Below are 27171 nucleotides of genomic sequence, written 5' to 3'. Positions count from 1 at the left end.
ATAAAAATTATGTGGAGTAGTTAGGTTCCAAGAAACCTGATGTGGTGAGTGCTACCAGTTGGTAGTTTCTGGGGATAACAGAATAAAAATGTAAAAGCCTGCTATGTTAAAGGCTAAAGATTCTTACCCTCTCCCTGTGGTGCCCTCCCCACCCCACCCCTTTCAATTGTGCCCTGTGGTTTAAGGATTGCAACCTGCTCCTGCTGGTAGACAGCTTTGTGCCCAAAATAGCACAATTCAACCTTTACACAGAGGAGGCAAAGTTGACAAGTTCCATTTTTGTTAATCCCCTTCAAATCCCATCAGCACTTTCTGAAACACAGAAACAATCACTCTTGTACTCAGTAATGTGCCAAGGTTCACACAGGAGATTGGTAACTCCCATGTCATTCCTGGGATGGAGGCATTCCTAGCATTGTCTTATTGATGGTTGTTGGGACAAAATAAAACTTCCTTCTTGGAAATAGTGAAAGTGTGAAAGAAAAACTTGTGGGCAAGGGGAAATTGATTCATGGGTATATTAATGCAGTAGCTTCCACACCTCCCATTAAAAAAAAAAAAAAACTAGTAAAATAGCCTATCAGGTGGATTTTCATTAGAAACTGTTCATTCATTACATTTATAAACAGATTCTAGGAGATTTTGAATGAGATCCTACATGAAAATAAGGCCAAAGATGTCCAGTAAAAGTATCAGTGAAAAGTATAGATGTGAGATTTCTCAGCCATGTTATAGAATGAGATCTCACCTGGCTAATGGTCCAGGAAAATACCAGTGCCTCTGGCTTTCACTTCTAACAAGAGAGGGGCTGGAAAAGCTCCTGGTGCATGAGAGCCATCATCCTGCAGCAGAATCCTTCAACATCCCTGCTGGGCCAATGGTGGTCTCCTTGCTTTTGTGGGAAGAGAATATTTGCAAATGCCAATGGCCTATTCAGACTTAACCTCCCACTTCTACCTCCCAGAAATGCTTGTCAGAATGAAAATATAGTAACCCAGGACAACTGGTTTGACTACAAATCATTTTGGAAAACCAGGAATCTTTTGTTTTTTCTTTGTAAACCTCACACATTTTTTATCCTCAGATACAATTAAGATAGGGTATGCTGTTTCAGGGCCTAGAATTATATCTACTTTAAATTTCTTTATAATTATCTGCAGAGCAAAATATTGGGGAGGAAACTGCAGCCTCTCTCCTTAAATTAACTGAAAAGATTGACAGGCTATTCTCATTTTCAGACTCTTAGAAAATTTTAATTTGTGATAGCAATTCCACTTCAGATAGCTCACTGAGCTGTACTACCTTAATTAATTGGCTTTTGAGTGTATAAATCTAGATTTAAAATGCTGTTATGTTTGCACTGAGTTTCTGCTGATTGTCCTTCTCTTCAGCTAACCTGGAGAGAACTGCTCATTGCTCATATTCTAAAAACTGTCTCAGGTGCTCAAATTCAGAGGATAATTCCTACTTTGGTTTTCCACCTTCTCTCTCAGTTCTAAGGGGTTTCTTGCTTTGAATGCTTATTAATTTTTGAAGGTCTGCCAGTTGCTTTTTCAGGGGCTGGATGTAACTGCAGAGCCTTTTCCTGTGATGAGAGGCAGTTCTCTGGGTGTCACATGGTGGCCCTGGTGGTAAGGGGGCTGAGTCCACAGGGGACACAGCACCACTAGGTCCGCCTCTCAGAAAACAATCAGGACCTGGTTGTGCTTCCCACACAAGGGTGTCTCTTCCTGTCTGTCTTCAATGATGTGGAGCTTGACCATTTCAATCATCCTTCCCAGCTGGGTGTTGTTCCTGATGTACCCTCTCCTCGCGGCACTGGTGACAACAGACAGGGCAAGGGAATCTTTCCTGCAGATAACCCAAGACCACGCCAAGCACTGAACAGAGAGCTGCCACTGGTCAGGGCCACCTCTACTCAGGATCCCTCTGTGCCAGATGTAAATCAAAGATAATAACCCAGGCAAGTTGCAATCATTTCAGAGGTTTATTTTCCAAGGTTAGGGACAATGGCCCATGACATAGCCTCAGGACATCCTAAGAACATATGCCCCTATATGAGTTCTCACTTATTTAAACCAAACAAAATAAAATTTCCTAAGCCATTTCTGACCGACTACACCTGATTTTATTATGTAGACACAACCTATATCATAACACATGTATATATGCAGAAACGTATCTAAACACACATACATACACATAAAGATCTTAGAGCTCTAATTTTAATATCAGTCTTGAGGTAATAAAACATATAAACTTATGTGAATAAAAAATAGATTCAAATTATTTTTCTGATAAAGTTTGATAAGATTAATCTTTAGTATTTTTTTAACAATCAATTTTACAAAGACCATGAACCGAATTTGGAGTAAAGCAGTTCAAGTCAGTTTCCACTATACTGGATTGGACAAAGAAAAATCAACTGTGCAAATGTGACTCAATTATGTAAGGAGGCCCAAAATATAAGAGTTCTAACAAAGTTTGAACAGTATTTTCTTGGACTTGGTTCTTTGCCCTTGAAGGTAAGAATGCCATTTCTTTTGTTATAGGGAAGATATCTTTTTATTTTTGAAACAGGATCTTGCCTTGTCACCCAGACTACAGTGCAGCACAGTCTGGAGAGGTGTCTGTACATGTGAATTTCACTTTTTGTTTTTAAGAAACGGTGTCAAGGTCAAAATATTTTTTAAATATCTGCTGGTTTTCCTTTTTTTTTTCTTGAATAATCAGCATGTCAGAATAGCTAAGGAGTTTTTGAAACAAAAGAGTTTAGCTAAAAGAGGGATAAAGAGGAGGAATTGCAACAAGGGGAGAAGAAAACTTCAGAGAGGAAAGCACCTCAGCTGGCTCTGAGACTATTTTGCAGCAAGGAAATTTTTGAGCCCTGAATGTTGGTATTTTTTTAGCCTCAAGCTACTAATGAGAAGTACATGTCTTATCTGGAATATATAATTTTATAGCCATGATCTTTTAGTTTAGTTTTAAAAACAACAAATCATGTTAATGATCCCTGTAATGTTTAGATGTGTTACCAGCTAAAGTCCCAGAAAATACCTCAGCATGCTTTTGAATATTGAGACCCCATTTTGAAGGTGCTCTAGTTTAATGCCAAATACACAAAAGCCAATTAAGTACAAGTGTCTAATAGTCAAAGACCAAATAAACTCAAGTGTCAATGGAAAGTAAACAATGTACTTACTAGGAAGGATGATAACCATTTTCCACTGAAGGGAAAGAATTCCCACTTAAACCTTGAAGCCCAAACCTTGCAGCCGAAGTCCACAGAAGGAAATTGACTCCCTCTCCAAAGGAAGTCTCCCAAACGGGAGGGGGAAAGACCACTACTCAACCAAATTCTGTATAAAACATAACCCCACCAAAATCAGGAGTTTCAGCCAAGAGAGACTTACCAATAAGGAGTTTCATCCAAGAGAGATTCACCAAGAAAGACTCACCAAGTGGAAGTGGGGGACTCAGAGGGCCCCAGTGTGGGTCCTCACACCCTTCTTCCAAGGACTCATGATTGTGCAGGTGAGGCAATTTAGTATTCCACTTCTGACACCATGTAGATTAAAGTCAAAATAAAAATGTAAAAACAAATCTCTAAATTTAATGTTTCATGTGGGGAAGAAGAATTGAACTTCGGGCACACAGGCAGACTAGGTTGTTTCTGATATGTCCAAAAAACAAAGGGAAAGTTTCAGATTTTGTAAAATAGAGAAATGTTATACATTGGTTTTCAAGAAAGATTATTGGTACTAGTAAGACTTTGGGAAGCAGACAAGGGTGGTAAGTGATGGTGGTGGACAAAATTCGTTTAAGATTTATAGGAGTCCATTTCAGGGACTATTAGATAAAACCAATCTCAGGTGTCAACATTCGGATTCAGATTCAGCAGCCAGTCTTGCAGAGAATTACATTTGGGGAGGAACACTGTGTCCTGAGTGCTTTTCCCCCCTGCTTTCTCAACTCTGTTTTAGTTGGGTAAGACAAGAATGACCCAATTTGAACAAATAACTCTAACAATACCCAGAGCACAACATGCAGCTGCATCTTCCTAGTAGACCAGACGAATAACATTTGATGGCATCTGTGTGGTTGGAATTGCTGATCTCAAGACATAGTGAAGGGCAGTCTACTCTATCATTCTGAAGTTTTTCATGCATACTATGCACAAAGACATAAAGAGAAATAAATATATGCACACACATAAATGTAGATTTTTAAGTATAAAACAAATATGTGATATTTGTAAATATATGCATCAACATATAAAAATAAAAATTGCAATATAGATATTTATACACAGAACTTTGTAGCACAACTTGTCACTCTATGGACATCTTTCTCCATATAAGACAGATGAAAACTAACCCCTAAAGATGGTCCAGAAAATGGTGTATCAATAGGGGTGGGTTGAAGAGAGACTTTCCACAGAGAGGTAGAAAAAAAGTGTATGAGCCCCTAGGTTATGGTGGAGAAATTGGAAATGTGAGTTGATAAAAATATTAGTGAACTGGAAAGACAGCCAAGCCAAGATAAAACTGCACTAATGGACACTGAAAGCTTTTGGGATGAGGAATGTGGCTCTGGATGCTGAAAGATACACAATCCCAAGAAAACCTATTCTTCCATCTGCAGTTGGTAGATCTGGAGATACCTATAGACAGAAACCCACAAACAGGAGTGAAGAACACCAAGAACAGGCATGGAAAACATAGGTCTGAATTAAGAAATCCTTGTGTACTCCAAAGTAGGTAGCAGGTGAAGAAAGCCAGGTCAGATGAAGGCTGCTAGACACTGTCAGCCAAGGTGGATGGATGATGCTGTTGTACAATCTAGTGACCAGATTGGACAACAAGAAAGTTTCAGCACGGTGGATGTGAACAGTGCCTGTGCAAGCCAGGAAGCTTACACAGGCACTGTGCAAGCCCCCAAGGCTCTGGGCCTATGTATCTGTTTCGGGGCCAGAAGCTCTGTTATTTTTTCAGCTGGCCTTTGGATTTCAAATCTACGATGAGAAATGTATGGCCAGGCAAGGACTCCTGACTTTTACATTCTTAGGCTCTTGGGGAGATGGCAACCAGAGGGGACCTGACTGGAAGACTGATTGATATTACCTGGTCCCATAGGCTTTTGGTGGGGAAACAAATGGCCCTGACACCCAGAGGCCAACGCACAGTTGCTTCTTCCCAGTCAACCAGAGGAATGACACTAGATGGCATCTCTGTGTGTTGGAATTGCTGTTCTCAAGAAAAAGTGAAGTGCAGTCTGGCATTCTGGAGTATTTCACATCAGCAAAGACATGACAAAATATAAATATATACATGCACACAAATGTGGATATTATTAAATATAAAAAGAAATATGTAACATGTAAATATATGCATCAACACATTAACATTTAAAACATATATATTAATATGTACAACTTCATAGTCCTGACTTCCACTAGGTGGTGGTATTTCTCCATGCAGGACAGAAATATATGCACATAGATGAATACATAAATAAAGATATCATATATGGTTATATATAAGTATAGACACACATTTATAAGGAAATACAGATAGATATAAATATATATGCAAAAAGTAAACATTATCTTAAAAAAACACAAACTCATGAACACACACAGATTTACTTGCATGTATACTAGGGGCCATTGGGCCCTCTTGCCACCTGTCAGTGAAGGGAGACAGAAAGGCCACTGGAGTCTTTCCCTGAACATTACATGTGACCCTACCCTGATGGCAAACACCAGGCCAGGGACTTTAACCAGAGCCTATCAAAGTGCTGTCATCCTCTAGCAGGAAGCTGTCCATTCCTCCTGATCCTTTCAATCAGGGTAGATGCTTTTCTTTTTGATACAGAGTCTCAGTCTGTCACCCAGGCTGGAATGCAGTGGTGCAATCTCAACTCACTGCAACCCCTGCCTCCCAGGTTCAAGTGATTCTCATGTCTGAGCCTCCTGAGTAGCTGGGATTACAGGTGTGAGTCACTGCACCCGACCGATGCTCTTTTTTTTAAACACAAAGGTGTGTAAAAACAATTTTGTCCAGGCCGGGCGCGGTGGCTCAAGCCTGTAATCCCAGCACTTTGGGAGGCCGAGGCGGGTGGATCACGAGGTCAAGAGATCGAGACCATCCTGGTCAACATGGTGAAACCCCGTCTCTACTAAAAATACAAAAAATCAGCTGGGCATGGTGGCGCGTGCCTGTAATCCCAGCTACTCAGGAGGCTGAGGCAGGAGAATTGCCTGAACCCAGGAGGCGGAGGTTGCGGTGAGCCGAGATTGCGCCATTGCACTCCAGCCTGGGTAAAAAGAGGGAAACTCCGTCTCAAAAAAAAAAAAAAACCAAAAAAAAAAAAAAAAAAAAACAATTTTGTCTCAGTATGGGTGAGTAGAAAGAAGCCTTTATGTGGAAAGGCAGAAAGGCAAGGTCTGAGCCCCCAGGATCGTCTGAAGGCACTGTGAGTGTGGAGGAATACAATAGTTCTGCTCTGAAAAACAACCAGGCCAGCCTAAAACTACACTGATTGCCGGTGGTTTTAGGGGAAAGTAAACCCAGATACTGAAGGTTACACAGCCTGAATAAGCCTGTTCTGGCAAGTTTCAGCTAGGTCTACAGAACCCTGCAAAACAGACATGAAATACCTAAATTCAAGATACCCGGGGTCCCGGTGACTGAGGCCTCTATTGCAAGTAGTAGAAACATGGACAAATAGGTGTGACTTGACATACACTTCTGGACCCCAAAGTAGAAGACTGGAAAAAAAAAAACAAGGCCAGACCAGGCATGGTGGCTCATGCCTGTAATCCTAGTACTTTGGGAGGCCCAGGCAAGAGGATTCCTTGAGCCCAGGAGGTCGAGGCTAAAGTGAACCATAACCATGCCACTACACTCCAGCCTAGGCAACAGAATGAGATCTTGTCTCAAAAAAAAAAAAAATCCCAGGTCAGAGGTTACTTGGTGACCCTGCCAGCTGAGGTGGATGGAAGAAGCCTATTTCCACACTGGAGTCTGGCTTGTGGGTGGAGGCCAATCCATCACAGTGGGTGTGAACTGCACATATGCAAGCCAGGAAGCTGAACAGTGACTGAGAAACTGGGCAGGGCAACCAGCCCTGGTCCAGGACAACTGCTAGCTTTTAAGCCTGATTTGGTTCCCAAGATAATGTCAACTCATGGATGGCCATGCAGAAAGCTCCATCTTTTCTGTTGTTAGAGCTCAGGAAGGTATAGACCAGATATGACTTAATGAAAGACTACTGGATTCTACTTGGTTCCATAGGTTTCGTGTCCCCATTCACCCAGAAAAGAGTCAATTCTCTCTACTTTCTCCTAGTGCAGGGGCATAACTTCTTCCAAACACAAGAGATTAAATAGTCAGTTGCAAAGCTGTTTCTTTTAACTAGAACAGAAAAACAATGCTCCGTAAGGTCGCAGCTTTTGGAAATCACAGCTCTGAAAAACATTAGAAAGCAGTTTGTCAGTGTGGAGTATATCACACCTGCAGGGCACAAGCAAAGAAACAAGTAATAAGTATATACACACATAAATGTGGACATTTTTAAACATATAAAAGCATGGATAACATATAAATATATGGATCAAAATATAGACAAATAAAAATTAAAGATATTTACACATGTGACTTTCTAGTGCTGTCTGCCAGTCTATGAAGACGTTTCTCCATGTAGAGCATATATACATATACATGAATCCATATATAGAGACACACACATATAAAAATAGAGACATTGTGTATAATTAACTATAGGTGTATATATATATATATATACACACACTATATATATATATACATATATATATATACCCAAATATGTAGAGCAAAAATGTATAAATATAAATATCTATCTGTGAGACCAATACAAACTAAAAGAAGCCACAAACACAAGCACACACAAACACACATACAGATGCATTTAACATTATAGTAGGGGTCACGGGGACCTGTTGCCATCTACTGTCAGCAAAGACAACCAAAAAAGCCACTGCAGTCTTTCCTTGTCAGTTCCATGTGACCCCACCCTGATGGCAAACCACAGGCTTTAACCAGACCCAACCTAAGAGCCATTAATCAACAGTAGGGAACCTATTCCCTTCTCTAAAACCTTTGAATCAGTAAATGTACTCTTCTTGTAAACATCTGAGGTGGGCGCCAACAATGGTATTTCAGGTGTAAGTGGCATTTTTGGGTGGGTGGAGAAGAGGCTTTCCAGAGAGAAAAGAATGAGTAGGTCTGAGCCTACAGTACAGCCTGGGGGCACTGCGGCAGTGGGTTGTTTAAGACAGTGCTGAGCTGGAAGTACAGTCAGGCCAGGGTAGGTCTGCACCGAGGGCCACTGGTGGCCTTTAGGGGCCAGGCAAATGGCCCTAAGTGTGGAAGGCTACACAGTCCTGAATAAACCAGCTTTGGCCAGTTCCAGCTGGATGGGCAGAACCCTACAGGGCAGTCAGGAGAAACCTCTTGATTAAAGACACATGGGGGCCAAGTAGTTGAGACCTCTGTCGCAAGTGTGTGAAGCATAGCAATAGGTATGCGGCTTGACATAAATTTATGTATGCCAAAGGAAGAGGCCAGCAAAGAAAACCAGGTAAAAGGCAGTTGGTGGATTCTGCTAGTCCTAAAGGATGGAAGCGGCCTGTGGCCAAGCTGAAGACAGGCTTCCAGGCCAAAAGCCACACCACTGTGGTGGATGTTAAACATGCATGGTCAAGTCAGGAAGCTGAAGAGAGACCTAGGACCCTGGGCCAGGAGCACTGCTAGCTTTCTGGCTGGACTTTGGATCCCAAGACAAGACCAAGAAGTCTATGTCCACCTGCAAAGACCCAGCCCTTTTATTCTTTGAAGTGCAGGATGTCATGGATGAGATAGAACTTGAATGGAAGACCACCTAATCTTACCTGATCCCATAGGACTTTGGCACTGCCATTATCCACAAAACAGCAGTTTGCTCTTTCTGCTCTCTGCTAGTGCAGGAACGCACTTTTCCCAATCACCAAGGAAACCAGTGTCTCCTCTATTCATAGTGCAGTGTACAACCATGTCTTCTTACAGGACCAGAAAAACAATACTCCATGGGGTCCTTTTTGGAACTGCTGCTCTCAAAAAACAATAGAGCATAGTCTGTCTGTCTGGAGAGCATCACCAATACAGGTCATAGGCAAAAATGTGACTAAAAATCAATATATACACGCAAGTAAATGCAGATATTTTTTAATATATTAAGAAATATGTGATGTATAAATGTATGTCTCAACATAGAGACAATAAAAATTAAAATAGAGATATTTATACATACAATTTTCTAGTGTTGTCTACCAGACTGTGGTGGTGTTTCTCCCTGTAGGAGAGAAGCAAATATATGTATATATTTGTACATATATGTGAAGATGTATAATATATAATTATCTACTGGTATATATACATAAATATATAAAAACATAAATAGAAACATATTTGAGATAAATATAATCTGAAAGAACCCACAAGCACAGTCACATACCAACACACATACATGTGCACCATTGCCACCTCTTGGAAGTAAAGAGCGATGAACAAGCCACTGAATTCCTTTCTTGCCAGTTCCGTGTGACCCTGCCTGATGACAAATACCACACCTGAGACTTTAAGCACATAAGCCTAAGTGCCATCATTCAACAGGGGGAACCTATTTCCTTCTCTAAAGCCTTTGAATCAGGAAGGGTGCTATTCTATCCAACTTCTGAGGTGGAGTCAGTGAATGGTGCTTCAGTTTGGGTGATAGAAAAAGAGGCTTTCTGTTTAAAGAAAGAAAGGTTACATGTGAGCTCCCAGGATAGGCTGAGGGCATTGCGACAATGGGTTAAGTAAGACGGTACCAGGTAAAAAGGTCAGTCAGCCCAGGGTAGGTCTGCAATAAGGGTCATGGGTGGCTTTTAGGGGACAGGCATTGGCCCTGCACGTGGAAGGCTACACAGTGCTGAGCAAGCCAGCTCTGCCTTATTCTGGGAGGATCAACAAAATCCTACAAGGCAGACTTGAAGAAACTCTCATTAAAGACAACTGGGGCCAGGTGGCCAAGGCCTCTTTCACAAGTACAAGAAACATGGACAAATGTATGTGGCTTGACATACACTTCTCGTCTCCAAAGTCAAAGGCCAGTGAAGAAACGGTCAGAGGCCAATTGCTGAACCCTACTGGCCCAGGTAGATGGAAGCTGCAGTGGAGAGTAGCAAACATATTACATATATACATAAATGTATATGCACATATATAGAGAGATTTTACATGTAACTACCCATAGGTATATATACATAAGTATATTAAAAACATACATAAATCTAAAAATTTATCTGTTGGATAAACCTAATCCGAAAGAACTAACAAACAGGCAGACACCAACACACGCATAGATGTGTTCACATTATAGCAGGGGTCACTAAACACTTTGCTACCTGCTGTTAGCAAAGGGAGCTGAAGAGGCTACTGGCTCTTTCTTTGCCAGTTTCATATGTATCTTTCCTGGTGGCAAACACCAGGCCAATAACTTTAACTAGACTCAGTGCAAGTGCCATCACCCTCTGATGAGAAAAGTTTCAACTTCCTGAAACCTTGCAATCAAGCTAAGTCCTCTTCTTTTGAACACCTAAGGTGAGCTCATACAATCATGTTCCAGTGTGGGTTTGTGTAGAACTGTTTTTGTGCAGCCATAATTAAAGGGTAGATCTGTACCCTCAGAATGCTCTAGGGACAGGGCAAGTATAATGATATGCTTTGGCTATGCTTCCCCACCTAAATCTTGTCTCGAATTATAATCCCCATAATCCCCATGTGTCAAGGGAGGGACCTCAAAGGAGGTGATTGGATCATGGGGGCCATTTCCCTCATGCTGTTCTCACAAGATCTGATGTTTGTTTTGTTTTTGTTTTTGAGACAGAGTCTCATTCTGTCACCCAGGCTGAAGTGCAGTGGCACCATCTCACTGCAACCTCTGCTTCCCAGGTTCAAGTGATTCTCCTGCTTCAGCCTTTCAAGTAGCTGGGATCAACAGAACCCTACAAGGCAGACCACCACCATGCCTGGCTAATTTTTTGTATTTTTAATAGAGATGGGGTTTCACCATGTTGGCCAGGCTGGTCTCGAACTTCTGAGCTCAAGTGATCCACCTGCCTCAACTTCCCAAAGTGCTACGATCACAAGCATGAGCCACTGCACCCAGCCTGATGTTTTTTTTTAACAAAACCCCTAATTTGTATCAGACATTCTTTTTTTTTTAAGAAGAAAGAGAGAAAGAAAGAAAAAAAAATTAAAAAAAATGAAGAAGAGGAAGAAAGAGGAAGAGGAAGAGGGAGAGAGAAAGGGGGTGTTGCTTTATTGCCTGGGCTAGAATGCAGTCTAAAAATGGGTATGCCTATAATTGTGCTTCATAATAGAGACAGGAAAAAAAAATGAGGGGAGAAAATAACAAACAAGCAGCCAACCAATATTTCATTTAAACTTGTAAATAGGTGTGATGTGGTACTGATAAGCGTGTATATTTTGTGTATTTAAAGTGGAGAGTTCTATAAATATTAATGAAGTTTACTTGTTCCGGATCTGAGTTCAAATCCTGGATACTGTTGCTAATTTTCTGTCTCATTGATCTGTCTAATATTGATGTTGAAGTCTCCCACTATTATTGTGTGGGAGTCTAAGTCTCTTTATGAGTCTTATATCTGGGTATTCCTGTATTGAGTGTGTATATATTTAGGATCTTTAGCTCTTCTTGTTGCATTGATCCTTTTATCATTATGTAATATCCTTCTTTGCTTCTTATGATCTTTGTTGCTTTGAAGTCTATTTTATCAGAGGCAAAAATGGCAACTCCTGCTTTTTATTTATTTATTTATTTTTGCTCTCCATTTGGTTGGTAAATCTTTCTCCATCCCTTTGTTTTGAGTCTTTGTGTATCCTTGCACGTGAGATGGGTCTGGATACAGCATACCGATGGGTTTTGGCTTTTTTTGCCTGTCTGTGTCTCTGGATTGGGGGATTTAGTCGATTTAAATTTAGAATTAATAATAATATATGTTAGTTTAATACTGCCATTTAACGTTAGCTGGCTGTTTTGCCCATTAGTTGGTGTAAATTCTTGATTATGTTGATGCTCTTTACTTTTTGGTATTTTTTAGAAAGGCTGATACTGGTTGTTCCTTTCTATGTGTAGTGGTTCTTTCAGAAGCTCTTGTAAAGCAGGCCTGGTGGTGATGAAATCTCTGAGTGCTTGCTTGTTCACAAAAGATTTTATTTTTCCTTCGTTTATGAAGCTTAGTTTGGCTGAATATAAAATTCTGGGTTGAAAGTTCTTTTCTTTAAGTATGTTGAATATTGGCCCCCACTCTCTTCTGGCTTGTAGGGTTTCTGCTAGAGATCTGCAGTGAATCTCATACCCTTTGTGGGTAACCTGACCTTTCTCTCTGACTGCCCTCAGTATTTCTCCTTCATTTCAACCCTGGTGAATCTGGTGATTATGTGCCATGAGGTTGGTCTTCTTGAGGAATATCTTTGTGGTGTTCTCTGTATTACCTGGAGTTGAATATTGTCCTGCCTTGCTAGGTTGGGAAAGTTTTCCTGAATTATGTCCTGAAGTGTATTTTCCAGCTTGGATTGATTCTCTTCGTCACATTCAGGTACACCTATCAAACGTAGATTAGGTCTTTTCACATAGTCCCATATTTCTTGGAGACTTTGCTCGTTTCTTTTTATCCTTTTTTCTCTAATCTTGTCTTCTCATTTTATTTCATTAAGTTGGTCTTCAACCTCTGATATCTTTTCTTCTGCTTGATCAATTTGGCTGTTAAAACTTGTGCATACTTGGCGAAGTTCTTGTGTTGTGTTTTTCAGCTCCATTAATTCACTTATATTCCTCTCTAAATTGTCTATTCTTGTTAACATTTCGTCAAACCTTTTTTCAAAGTTCTTAGTTTCTTTGCATTGGGTTAGAACAAGTTCTTTTAATTCACAGAAGTTTCTTATCATCCACCTTTTGAAGCCTGCTTCTGTTAATGGAACACACTCGTTCTCCATCAGGCCTTGTTCTGTTGCTGATGAGAAACTGTGATCCCCTGTAGAGGGAGAGGCGTTCTGATTTGGGGTATTTTCAGCCTTTTTAGGCTGGTTTCTTCCCTTCGTTATAGATTTATCCATCTGTGGTCTTTATAATTACTGTCTTTATAATTGGGTTTCTGAGTGGATGTCCAACTTGTTGATTCCCAGCGCTAAAATCTGAGCAACCCACTGCGCCGGCCAAAACAGCGGCATTAGGATTGATGGTGCTTTTCTGACTCTGCACCAAGAACTGCCGCACCAAGGCAGCGGCAAAACTGCCTCGCGGGCCACAAGAGTCGTGCTGGCGATCCGTGGGGCTCCTCCAGTGGGAATCTCCTGGTGCGTGAGCAACAAAAATTTGCCTGAAAGTGTGGCGTCGTCTCGTTCTCTGCGCTTTCACTGGGAGCTACAATCCCGAGCTGCTAGTGATCAACCATCTTGGATCTCTCTCCTCCTGATGGTTTTATAAGCATCTGCCATTTCCCCTACCTGCACTTCTTCTCTCACCTGACACCATTTAAGATGTGCTTGCTTTTCCTTCTGCCATGATTGTAAGTTTCCTGAGGCCTCCCCACCCCTGCAGAACTTTGAGTCAATTAACCCTCTTTCCTTTATAAATTACCCAGTCTCAGGCAGTTCTTTATAGCAGTGTGAGAACAGACTAATACAATAAATTGGTACCACATAGTGGGGCACTGCTGTGAAGATACCCAAAAATGTGGAAGCAACTTTGGACCTGGGTAACGGGTAGAGGCTGGAACAGTTTGGAGCACTCAGAAGAAGATAGAAAGATGTGGGAAAGTTTGGAACTTCACAGATGCTTTTTGAATGGCTTTGACCAAAATGCTGATAGTGATATGGACAATGAAGTCCAGGCTGAGGTGGTCTCAGGTAGAGATGAGGAACTTGTTGGGAACTGAAGTTAAGGCCTCTCTTGCTATGCTTTAGCAAAGAGACTGGTGGCTTTTTGCCTCTGCCCTAGAAATATGTGAAACTTTGGACTTGAGAGAAATGATTTAGGGTATCTGGCAGAATAAATTTCTAAGCAGGCTGGCATTCAAAACGTTACAGAGCATAAAAGTTTGGAAATTTTTCAGCCTGACAATGCAGAAAAAAAAAATTCTGGGGAGAAAATTCAAGCTCACTGAAGAAATTTGTAAAAGTAACGAGGAGCCAAATGCTAATTGCAAAGACAATGGGGAAAATGTCTCCTGAGCATGTCAGAAACTTTTGAGGCAGCTCCCCGTCTCCACCGCTTCACAGGCCTAGAGGCCTAAGAAAGAAAAATGGTTTCCAATGTGTAGCCTCCAGATTTGCTGCTCTGCATCCCAGCCACTCCAGCCATGGCTAAAAGGGGCCAAAGTATAGCTCAGGCTGTTGCTTCAGAGGGTGCAAGCCCCAAGCCTCAGTAGCTTCCACATGGTGTTGTTCCTGCAGGTGCACAGAAGACAAGAATTGAGGTTTGGGAACCTCCACCTATATTTCAGAGGATGTATGAAAATGTCTGAATGTCCAGGCATAAGTCTGGTGCAGGGGTGGAGCCCTTATGGAGAACTTCTGCTAAAGTGGTGCAGAAAGGAAATGTGGAGTTGGAGCCCGCACACAGTCACCACTGGGGCTTTTCCTGGTAGAGCCATGAGAAGAAGGCCACCATCCTCTAGACTCCAGAATAGTAGATCCACTGACAGCTTGCACCATGTGCCTGGAAAAGCCACAGATTTTACAGCAGTGTGAGAACAGACCAACACATATGGGTAGCTATGATGATACTGGTATGGAAAAACAACCAAGCTAGGGTTGGACTGAACTGAGGAAGAATGGGGTTTTGTGAGCCAGCAATATGGCTCCAGATGTTGAATGTCTCACAGTCCTGAATAAGCCTGTCCTGTCTGATTTTAGCTGGATCTTGAGGAACATATAGGACAGGCTCAAAAAACACCTGAACTGCAGACACCCAGGTTCTAGATGCTGGAGGCCTCTTTTACAATTTTGAGGAGCATGAGAACAGGGTACCAAATTTACAGCCTCCCCTTCTGCTTGCCAAAGTAGATGTCAGACAAAGAAAACTAGGTTGGAGGCATGGTGTTAGATCCTGCCTCCTTACATGGATACCTTTTACCAAATTAGGACCCAGATTGTGGGGCTGGGCTGATCCATCACTGAAAATGTGTACTAGAAGTACCACAATTTTTTGGTCTGGTCTTTAGGTCATCAGTGCTAGGTAGAGAAGTTTATGGCCATGCAAGCCCAAAGAGCTCCATCTCTTGTGTTGTTAGAAGCTCAAGGAAGTAGTGGCCAAATGGGATTTGAATGAATAACTACCTGATATTACCGTATTCATGGGCTTTTGTCTCCAGCATTCACCCTGAAACACCAGTTCAGCTCTCTCTGCTCTATTCTAGTGCAGGAGCACAACTTCTCTCAAACACCAAGGCAACAAATGGCTCTGACACACAAAGTCCCATCTACATCCACATTCATGAGGGTTCTTAGGATTTTGAATTGCTGCTCTCAAGATATAGTGCAGCACAGTCTGTGACTCTGGAGTGCTGTATGCACATAGGTCACAAGCAAATACATAACCATAAATATGCATATACATGTAAATATGTATGTTTTGTTTCTATTTTTTAAACTTTTATTTGTGCAAACTTAAGGGATACTTGAGAAATTCTGTTACATATATGTAATGTTTAGTGGTCAAGTCAGAGTACTCAGAATGTTCATTACTCTGGTATGATACATTTTTGTTCAGTGTAGTCATCCTACTCTACCATCAAATGTTGAATTCATTCCTTCTATATTATTGTTATGTTTGCACCCTTTAACTCACTTCTTTTTATCCTTCCCCCTGTCATCCATTCACCTTTTCCAGTCTCTTATATCTGTTTTTCCACTGTCTACCTCAATATGTTCTAAATTTTTAACTCCCAGAGATAAGTGAAAACATGCAATATGTGTCTTTCATGCCTGGCTTATTTCTCTTAACATAATGACCTCCAGTTCCATCCAAGTTGCTGCAAATGACATGACTTCATTCTTTTTAAAGCCAGAATAGTAACCCATTGTGTATATATACCACATTTTATTTATCCATGCATTCACCGATAGACATTTAGGTTGATTCCATCTTTGCTATTGTGAATAGTGCTGAAATAAACATGCAAGGGCAGGTATCCCTTTGATAGATTTACTTATTTTCCTTTGGGTAGATACCTAGAAGTGGGATTGCCGAATTAAATGATTCTTCTATTTTTAGTTTTTTAGAAATATCCATACTGTTTTCCATAGTGGCTGTACTTCTTTACGTTCGGACTAACAGTGTATAAGTATGCACTTTACTCCACATCCTTAAAAACATCTGGTTTTTTGTTTGTTCGTTTTTTGTTTTTGTTTTTGTCATTTTGATAGTAGCCATTCTGACTGGAATGCAATAATATCTCATTTGTCATTTTGATTTGCATTTCTCTGATGATCGGTGATACTGAGCATCTTTTATATACCTGATGCCATTTGTATGTCCTCTTTTGAGAAATGTCTGTCCTTATCTTTGCCCATTTTTTAATGGGATTATTTGTTTTTTCCTGTTGAGTTGTTCAAGTTCCTTGCAAATTCTACATATTAATGTCCTGTCAGATGAATAATTTGCAAATATTTTTCCCTTTCAACAGGTTGTCTCTTCACTCTCTTGATTATTTCTTTTGCTGTGCAGATTTTAGTTTGATCAAATCTCATTTATTTTTGTTTTGTTGTCTGTGCTTTTGAGGTCTCAGCCATTAAATCTTTCCCTAGACAAATGTCCAGAAGAGTTTTTCCTAGATTTTCCTACAGTATTTTCATAGTTCTGGGTCTTATGTTTCAGTCTTTAATCCATTTTGAGTTGATTTTTGTAAATAGTGAGAGATAGAGGTCCTGTTTCATTCTTCTTCATATGCTTACACAATGTTTCCAACATCATTTTTTAAGAGGGTGTCCTTTCCCCAATGTAAGTCATTGTTGCCTTTTTTGAGGATCACATGGCTGTAAATATGTGGCTTTATTTCTGGGTTTTCTATTCTGTTTGTCTGCTTTATACCAATATCATGCTGTTTTTATTACTATAACCTTGTTATATATTTTTGAAATCAGGTAATGTGATACCTCCAGCCATATTTTTTTTGCTCAGAATTTATTTGTCTATATGGGCTCTTTTTGGATTCCATTTGAATTTTAGGATTGCTTTTTCTAATTTGGCAATAAATGACAATGGTATCTCAGTAGGGATTGCCTTGGGTCTGTAGATAATTTTAGGCAATACGATCATTTTAATAATACTAATGCTTCTGAGCCATGACATAGGATGTTTTTTCATGTTTGTGTTACCTATTATTTCTTTTGTGTTTTATAGTTTTCCCTGTAGATATCTTTCACCTCCTTGGTAAAATTTACTCCTATGTATTTTTTGTAGCTATTGTAAATGGAATTGCCTTTTTTGTTCCTTTCTCAATTTGATCATTATTTGTGTGTAAAAACACTACTGATTATTGTACATTGGTTTTCTATCCTGCAGCTTTCCTATATTTATTTATTTATCAAGTCTAAAGGGGTTTTGGTGGAGTCCAGGTTTTTTAAGATATAAGATTATATTATCAGCAAAAAGGAAAAATTCTCTTTTCCAATATGGATTTTTTTTAATTTTACTTTAGTTTCTGGGGTACATGTGCAGGTCATGCAGGATTGTTACATAGGTGCATACTATATCCAGCATTTATCCCATGTTATCCCCCCACAACCGAGTGAGAACATGTGGTGTTTGGTTTTCTGTTCTTGTGTCAGTTTTCTGAGAATGATGGTTTCCAAATTCATCCAAGTCCCCACAAAGGACACAAACTCATCTTTTTTATGGCTGCGTAGTATTACATGGTGTATATGTGCCACATTTTCTTTGTCCAGTCTATCATTGATGGGCATTTGGGTTGGTTCCAGGTCTTTGCTATTGTAAACAGGGCCGCAGTGAACATTCATGTGCATGTGTCTTTATAGTAGAACAATTTATATTTCTTTGGGTATATACCCAGTAATGGGATTGCTGGGTTAAATGGAATTTCTATTTCTAGATCCTTGAGAAATTGCCACACTGTCTTCCACAATGGTTGAACTAATTTTACACTCCCACCAACTGTGTAAGAGTGTTCCTATTTCTCCACATCCTCTCCAGCATCTGTTGTCTCCAGATTTTTTAATGATCACCATTCTAACTGGCATAAGATGGTATCTCAATGTGATTTTGATTTGCATTTCTCTAATGGCCAGTGATGATGAGCATTTTTTCATGTTTGTTGGCCTCATATATGTCTTCCTTTGAAAAGTGTCTGTTCATATACTTTGTCCACTTTTGAATGTGGTTGTTTGTTTTTTTCTTGTATGTCTGTTTTAGTTCTTTGTAGATTCTGGATGTCTTTCATCTTTCTCTTGACTGATTGCTCTGGATAGGACTGCCAGTGCTATGTTGAACATGAGTGCAGAAAGTGGGCTTACTTGTCTTGTTCCAGTTCTTAGAGAAAAAACTTTCAACTGTTCCCCATTCAGTATATTGTTAGCTGTGGGTCTGTTGTATATGGCCTTTATTATTTGCAGTGTGTTTCTTCTATACCTAGTTTGTTAAAAGTTTTATCATGAAGAGGTGTTTGATTTTATCAAATGCTTTTTCAGTGTCCACTAAGATAATCATATTTTTTTGTCTTTCATTCTTTTGATGTGATGTATCACCTCTATTTATTTGAAAAATCCTGACATCCCTGGTATAAATCTCACCTAATCATTGTGTAGTATCTTTCTGATTCACTGTTAGATTTGGTTAGCTAGAATTTTGTTGAGGATTTTATGTTTATCAGGGATATTGAACCGCAGTTTTCTCTTTTTATTGTATCACCATATGGTTTTGGAATCAGGGTAATGCCAAACTCATAGAAGGAGTTAGGGATAATTCTTTCCTCCTCCATTTTACGAAATAGTTTCAGGAAAATTTATATTAAGTCTTCTTTTTATGTTTGATAGAATTCAATTGTTAATCCGTCTCTTCCTTGGTTTTTGTTTGTTGAAAAACTTTTATTGCTGATTCAATCTCACTTCTCATTATTGCTCTGTTTAGGTTTTCTATTTCTTTTTTATTCACTCTTGATAGATTGTATTTTTCCAAGAATTCATCCAGTTTCTCTAGGCTTTCCAGTTTGCCAGCCTATAGTTGTTCATAATAGTCCCAAGATATTTTGCATTTCTGTGGTATCTGTTGTAATGTCTCCTTTTCCATTTCTGATTTTGTTTGTTTGGGTCTTCCTTCATGGTTAGTTTAGCTTGCAGTTTATAAATTTCATTTTGTCTTTTCTTGAGGAACTTTTTATTTTGTTGATAATTTGGGAGTATTTTAATCTTCATTTAGTTCTGCTCTGATCTTTATTATTTCTTTTCTTCCGCTAATTTTGCATTTGGTTTGTTCTTGCCATTCTAGTTCCTTTAGGTGGATTTTTAGATTGTGAGTTTGTAATCTTTCTACATTTTTGATGTAAGTATTTGTTGCTATAAACTTCCCTCAGTTTGTTGTGATTCTATTTTTATTTGTTCCAAGGAATTTTTTATTTCCATCTTAATGTCTTGTTAACCCAGTAGTTATTCAAGAGCATGTTGTTTAATTTCCATATATATGTATCATTTCCAGAGTTTCTCTTGGTACTGATTTTTAGTTTTATTCTATTGTGGACTGAGAAGACACTTGATATGATTTCAATTTTTTAAAATTTGTTGAGATTTGTTTCATGGCCTGATATATAGTCTGTCCTGGAGAATGTTCCATGTGCTGATGAAAATTATATATATTCTGCAGTTGATAGATAAATGTTCTTTAAAGATCTGTTAGGTCCATTTGGTCTAAAGTCCAGTTTAAATCTGATATTTCTTTATTTGTTTATTTTCTTCTCTAAATTATCTGTCTAATATTGAGAGCATGCTGTTGAAATCCCCCACTGTTACTGTATTGCAGGCAATCTCTATTTGGATCTAACAATATTTGCTTTATGAATCTGGGTGGTCCAGTTTTAAGTGTGTGTGTGTGTGTGTGTGTGTGTGTGTGTGTGTGTATTTGCCTTTTCTCTGGTGTTTTTGTTTGTTTGTTTTTGCTGTTCTTGACTTAAAATCTGTTTATTTCTTTCTGTGACAGACAAACTAAAAGCAAGCAAGAGTATTATACCTCTACTTTCTGTCTATTTGTGTGTTTACTAATTAGAAAAGTTTCTTAAAAGCAGCAAACAGTTGTATCATGCCTTTCAATATATTCATTTATTCTATACCTTTTGAGAGGATAATTTAATTTGTTTACATTGAAGATCATTATTTATATGTAATGCTTCACTTCTGTCATACTGTTGAGTGCTTTCTAGCTGTTTTATATCTCGTTTGTTTGTTTCTTTTTCTCTTAGGGTTTGTTGTTGTGGTTTAATGGATTTCTGTAGAGTACCATTTCCGTCCTTTCTCTTCCTCCTTTATATGGTTGCTTTACCAATGAATTTTATATTTTTATGTGTTTTAATGATGGTGAATGTCATCTTTTCACATCCAGGTTTAGAGACTCTTGAGTATTTTTTTGTAGGACCAGTCTAATGGTAATAAATTCTTTATGTATTTGTTTGTCTGGGAACGGCTTCAATTCTCCTTTATTTATGAGGTATAATTTTGCTGGATATAATATCTTGACTGTCTGTTTCCTTTTTTCAGTGCTTTAAATATATCATCCTATTTTCTCCTGGTTAAAAATATTTCTGCAGATAAATCCACTGTTAGTCTGATGGGGTTTCCTTTACAGGTGACTAGATGCTTTTCTCTTGCTGTTTTAGGATTTGCTTTTTGACTCTCACTTTGGAGAGTCTGTTTATAATGTGCTGTGGGCAAAAGCTTTTGCATTATATATGCCAGGGAATCATCAACCCTCCTGTATCTGAATGCCTAAATCTCTTGTAACATATTTAAGTATGTCCACCTGTATATTTAAAAAATAACATAAATATTTATACATATATATTCGTATCACTGCCAGTTGGTGGAAGCATTTCTTGATGCATACAATAAGAAAATATCGATTTATAAATATTTATAAATAAATATAGATATATAATTACATATATGTATATATAAATATAAATGAAATCTATTACATATTCATATATATACACACACGCATATATATACACACACACCTATAGTAAACATAACTCAAAAAAACAACACATCCATACAGATGCACTTACATTTATACCAGGGGTCATTGAGCCCTCTTGAACCTACTGGCAGTGAAGAGAGCCATAAAAATCCTAAGAGCATAAGAAACATTTCCTTGTTGTGCTATGTAATCCAGTGCTGATGGCAAATACCAGGCCAGTGCTTTTGAGCAAGACCCAGCCCACATGCCATCTCCACCAGTGGGAAAGCTCTCCACTTTTCCCAAACTTGTCGATCAGAATAGGTACTTTTAAAAAAATACCTAAGGTAGGTTCATATACTAGGGTTCTAGTTTGAGTGAGTGGATGAAAGGTTTTCTGCAGAGAGGAATAAAGGCTAGGTCTGCACCCTCAGGATGCTCTGAGGCAGTGGGAGTGTGGATAAGATCATACCAGCCTGGAGGAATAGCCAAGCCATGACTGGTCTGCACTGAGGGATGATGGAGGCTTTTGTGGGCCAGATAAATGGCCCCAGATGTTAAAGGGTACACAGCCCTGCATAAGCCTGTCCTGGCTGCTTTCAGCTGGATCTAAAGAATCCTGCAGGGCAGGCTTGAAGAACTCCTGGATTAAAGACACCTGAGACCAAGTACCTGAGATTTCTTTCCCAAGTTCGAGAAGCAAGAAAAACAGGAGACTGGTTTTGCAAATCTTTTTTTTTTTTTTCATGCCAAATTAGGTGGTAAAGGAAGAAAACAAGATCAAAGATAGAGTGTTGAGCCCTGCCTCCTCAAACAAATGGCTGATGTTTGTTGCCAAACTAGGGCCCAGCCTCTGTGGCTAGGTGATTTCCTCATAGCAAATGTGAACTGCACATGCATAAGGAAAGCCCTGAGACTCTGGGTGAGGCATCTGGCCTTGGGCCAGGAACACTGGGATCTGTCCCATGAAAGCTTTGGATAAGCAAAGCTGTTAGAAACTCAGGGACGTGATCGCCAGACAGGACTTGAATGGAAAACCCCTTAATATCACCAGGTCCCATGGGCCTTTGTCAGCTTTACCTGGAAAGCTGACCAAGAGAGCTTTACCAAGTCAACTCTCTCTGCTCTCTTCTAGAGTAGAAGTGCAACTTCTCAGAAACACCAAGAGAGCAACTGACTTCGATACTGAAGCCCACTGTGTAACTGGATATTCACACTAGACTAGAGGAACAATATCCAGTGGGGGTCTCAGTGTTTTGGAATTGCTGATTTCAAAAAAAATGTGGCAAGTCTGTCAGTGTGGAGTGTTTCATGCCTACAGAGAATAAGCAAAAATGTTTCTCTCTCTCTGGCTCTCTCTCTCTCTATTTTTCTCTCTCTCTCTTTATATGTACATGCACATAAATATATATATTTTGAGAAATAGGTAACAGATATAAATATACTCATCAGTTTATGAATAATTAAAAGTTAAAGTATAGATATTTATAGAAATAAATTTGCAGTGCTGTCTGCCAGTCTGTGGTGGAATTTTTCCTTGCATACAGGAAAAAATTATACACTCAACTGAAGGAATTTCAAAAAATTTATTAAAAAGTAGAATTAAAAGATAAAATTTAAAATATAAACTTTATTTTTCAACATAAGTTCCATCTAGTGTAAGACACTTTTGTAAGTAATAACATCAATTGTTCAGTCCATCTCCAAAGAACTGATGGTCCCAGGAATTTCATCGTGTCTATGCAGTCTTTTTTTACATTATTAACAAAACAAAAATGGATGCCCTTTAGAGGTGTTTTTGTTTAAGATTAGGAAATAAAAAGCAGTCAGAAGGAGCCAAATCAAGACTAGAAGGTGGATACTTGATGATTTCCAAGCAAAACTCTCACAGAATTGCCCTTGTTTGATTAATGGAATGAGCAGAAGCATTATTGTGGTGGAGAAGGACTCTCTGGTGAAGCTTCTCCAGGCATGTTTCTGCTAAACTGGTGAGTTTATATGTTTTACAAATTCATTACTAAAATTCTAAAATAAAAGCTATAAGATCTTTATGTGTGTTTATGTATACTTGTCTGTCTGCTTCTGCATGTGTACATATACTAAGTTATATGTTGTGTCTACATAATAAAATCTGGTATAGTCAGCCAGAAAACTATCAAAATCCCAATGCCATAGCCAGAGACATTTAAACTGTAAACCAGGAAGAGAAATTGATATTTTTCACATGGTAGACAGCTTTTCCTAAAACATTAGAACAAGAATCCATGTAGTAATGAAAATCCTACTCCCTCTCAATGCTACCCTTTTGACTTGACAAAATAATGCATAATTAAATATTCACAGTCAGTGACTGCTATGGGTAATTTGAAAAAAAAACCTGACCTTAAAAAATCCTCTGGCCAGGTGCAATGGCTCACACCTGCAATCCCAACACTTTGGGAGGCTGAGGCAGGCAGATCACTTGAGGTCAGGAGTTTGAGACCAGCCTGGCCAACATGGCGAAATCCCATCTTCAGTAAAAATACAAAAATTAGCCAGCTGTGGTGGTGTGTGCCTGTAATCCCAGCTACTCGGGAGGCTGAGGCAAGAGAATAGCTTGAACCTGGGAGGCAGAGTTTGCAGCAAACTGACATGTTGCCACTGCATTCCAGCCTGGGCAACAGAGGAAGACTCCATATTAAAAAAATAAAATCCTTTTAAACTACCTAGTGGTCGCCTTTGATAATAATCCTAACACAACTTTTTGTTCAAATTGCACTGCTGGTAACTTTTGTAGAGTTGGCGTTCTCTGCTTTAATTCAACCCAGTCATAAAATGCTACTTGATGGTTAAAACAGTTCTCACCCCGTTTCTCCCATGGTTTTTTAAATTTGTTTCCCTGGTTTTTCTTAGGCTTGAGATCCTGGTTTAAAATCACTGTGTAAACTAAATTTAATATTGTGGTTAATTTTTTTTAATTTTTAAGCTTTGTTTTTCTTGCCTGTCTAATCTTTATAAAGCCATCTCTCCTAGCAGGATAAGATTAGCCCAGTGCTTTGTGATAATTACTAATACCTTAGAACTGATAAGGTGGAACTCAATGCTAGACTCCAGGCAAAGTTGCCCTGAAGATTTTTTTCTTTCGACCTCACTGCTATTCCGTGTGTACTGGGTCCCTCACATAGACTCTCACACCTGCCCCTTGATGTGAGACAGAGACAACCAGGACAGGTCCATCCCCGAATCAAGGAACAATTAACTTCAAAATGGTTCATCATCAATGCCTTCAGAGAAAGGTCTTGATCAAAAGGGGAAAAATGAAAGTCAGTCATTTATAATCCAAATTGGATTATTGGATTATTCTTTATATGCCCAACTAAAAAAGAGTTGAAAAGCAAGAAAGGAAAAGCACTCAGGACACATAACATTGCTCCAAGAATTTAGTTCTCACCAGGCCTCGCTGCTGCAACTTCTTGTTGCAACTTGAAACCAGTTTTATATAATAACTTCTGAAACGACCTGCTGCAACTCCAAGACTGGTTATCCTACTGCAGTCACTCAGCAGTCAGACATCGCCAGGTCCCAAAACTTTACTAGTTTCTTTCAAAACATACATGACATTTCTCTTTCTAATAAAACCTCTAACTTTCTTTTTTCCTTTAGATATACCAAAGACCACTCAGACTGTTTGACTGTTTGCTCTAAATTGCAAATCTTGCTTTCCAAATAAAAAATTTTAAATTTAGAGATTTGTCTCCCTATCCCAACAGACTTAAACAGAACACCTAGTTTAGAGACAGCTGGGAAGCCAGGTGGCTAAGGCCTCTTCCACAAGTTTGAGAAGCATGGAAAATAGGGTCCTGGCTTTACAAACACTTCTGAATGCCAAAGTAGGAGACAGACAAAACCAGGTCAGAGTTAGCGTGCTGGACTCTGCCTCTGCACATGGATGGATGATGTCTGTTGCCAAAGGAGGCCCAGCTTTCACAGCTAGGTGGGCTCTTCCTAATGGAAGTGAACCACACATGCACCAGCCAGGAGCAACAGAGAGTCCTGAAAACCTGGACAAAGCATTTGGCCAGGAGCCAGGAGCACTGCCAGCTTTTGTTTCAAGCCTTTGGATCACCTAAGGCTAGGCTGAGTAGTATACGGCCAAGCAAGCCAAAAAGAGCCCATCCCTTCTCTCAGAAATTCAGAGAGGCAGTGACCACACAGGACTTAAATAGAAGGGTTCATGATATTATCAGGTCCCATAGGCTTTTGCCACCCCTGTAGCACATAACAGCTAGCCAACTCTGTCTACTCTTGCCTAGAGAGAGAGCAAGTCTCCTCTCAAGAGCCAAGGAAGCAAATGACTCACACCTGTAGTCTAGTATACACTTGAGTCTGCACTAGACCAGAGTGCCAACACTCAGTTGGGTCTCAGTCTTGTGGAATCACTACTCTCAAGAAACAGTGTACCACAATCTGTCCATCCAGGGTGTTTCATGCAAACACAACATAGACAAATACATGCTAGAAATATCTATGTACACAAAAAAAACATGCATATATGTTATAAATATACAGAAAAATATTTAATGTATATAACAGATACATCAACATTGGAATTAATACAGAAATATATATAGATATACATATGAATATGTAGTTCTGTCTCCCACTCTGGGCTGTTTCTCCATGTGGTGAAGAATAACAAACAGAAATACATTTATATATATACAGATAAACACACACACAATGTATACGTATATATTTAGAAATAAATATAGAAAGTGTACATAAATACACAGATGTATAAACAAATGAATATATAAATGCAAATATGCACATATAAAATAAACATAACCCAAGGAAACACACATAAACATACACACACACACACATGCACACACACACACACACACACACACACACACAGACATTCACATCAAGGGCCAGTGAGCCTCTGGCCGCCTCCTGGCACTGCAGGAAGCCAAAAGGCCACTGGAGTTTTTCACTGCCAGTTCCAGGTGTCCCTGGACTGATGTCAAGCACCTTATACCAGAGCCAGAACAAGGGCCATCCTACTCCAACAAAGAAGCTGTCTAATTGTCCCGATCCTATCAATCAGAATCAAGTGCCAAGGGGAGCACATAGAGTGAGTCCCATTCTGGGTGGGAGGAGTGCAGCTTTTAGTGGAGACGAAGAACTGCTAGGTCTGAGCCCTCAAGGTATACTGATGTCAGTGGCAGTGTGGGTGGGTGAAGTGGCATCAGCCTGGAAGGATGCCCATGCTAGTGTAGGACTATGCCGAGGACAATGGGGGCTTCTGAGGGCCAGGAAAGTGACTCTACATGCTGAAGACCACGCATTTCTGAGTCAGCCTATTCTGGCCAACTCCAGCTGGATTCACCAAGCCCTAAAGGGAAGGCTTGAAGGCTACCTGGATTGGGGACATCTAGGGGTTCAGATGCTGAAATCTCTTCTACATGTTTGAGACACACCGAAGACAGGGTGTTGGCTAGACAACTCCTTCTGGCTGCCAAAGCAGGTGACAGTCAAAAGGAACTAGCTAGGAGACAGTGTTGTACTCTGTCTCCCCAGGGGGATGGGTGATGTTCATGCCATACTAGGGCCCAGCTTGTGGCATGAGGCATGTCTGTCATGGCAGTTGTGAACTGCACATGTGCAAGCCCTGAGTCTACAGAGAGCCCCCAGGCCCTGGGCCAGGCACCTGTTCTCCAACCAGCAGCATTACAAGCTTTCAATCAGACTCTAGGTTTGCCAAGACTAGACTGAGAAGGGCATGGCCATCCCAGCCAAAAAGAGCTCCATCTCTTCTGTTTTTATTTTTCTTTTTTAAGAGAAAGTGTCTCATACTGTCACCTGGGTTGGAGTGCAGTGGCGCAATCATAGTTCACTGCAGCCTCAAACTCCTGAGAT

The sequence above is a fragment of the Sapajus apella genome, unplaced genomic scaffold (assembly GCF_009761245.1).
Source record: "Sapajus apella isolate SASKATOON/1434 unplaced genomic scaffold, GSC_monkey_1.0 scaffold134, whole genome shotgun sequence".
Taxonomy (NCBI): domain Eukaryota; kingdom Metazoa; phylum Chordata; class Mammalia; order Primates; family Cebidae; genus Sapajus; species Sapajus apella.
Note: the sequence above shows the minus strand (reverse complement) of the source record.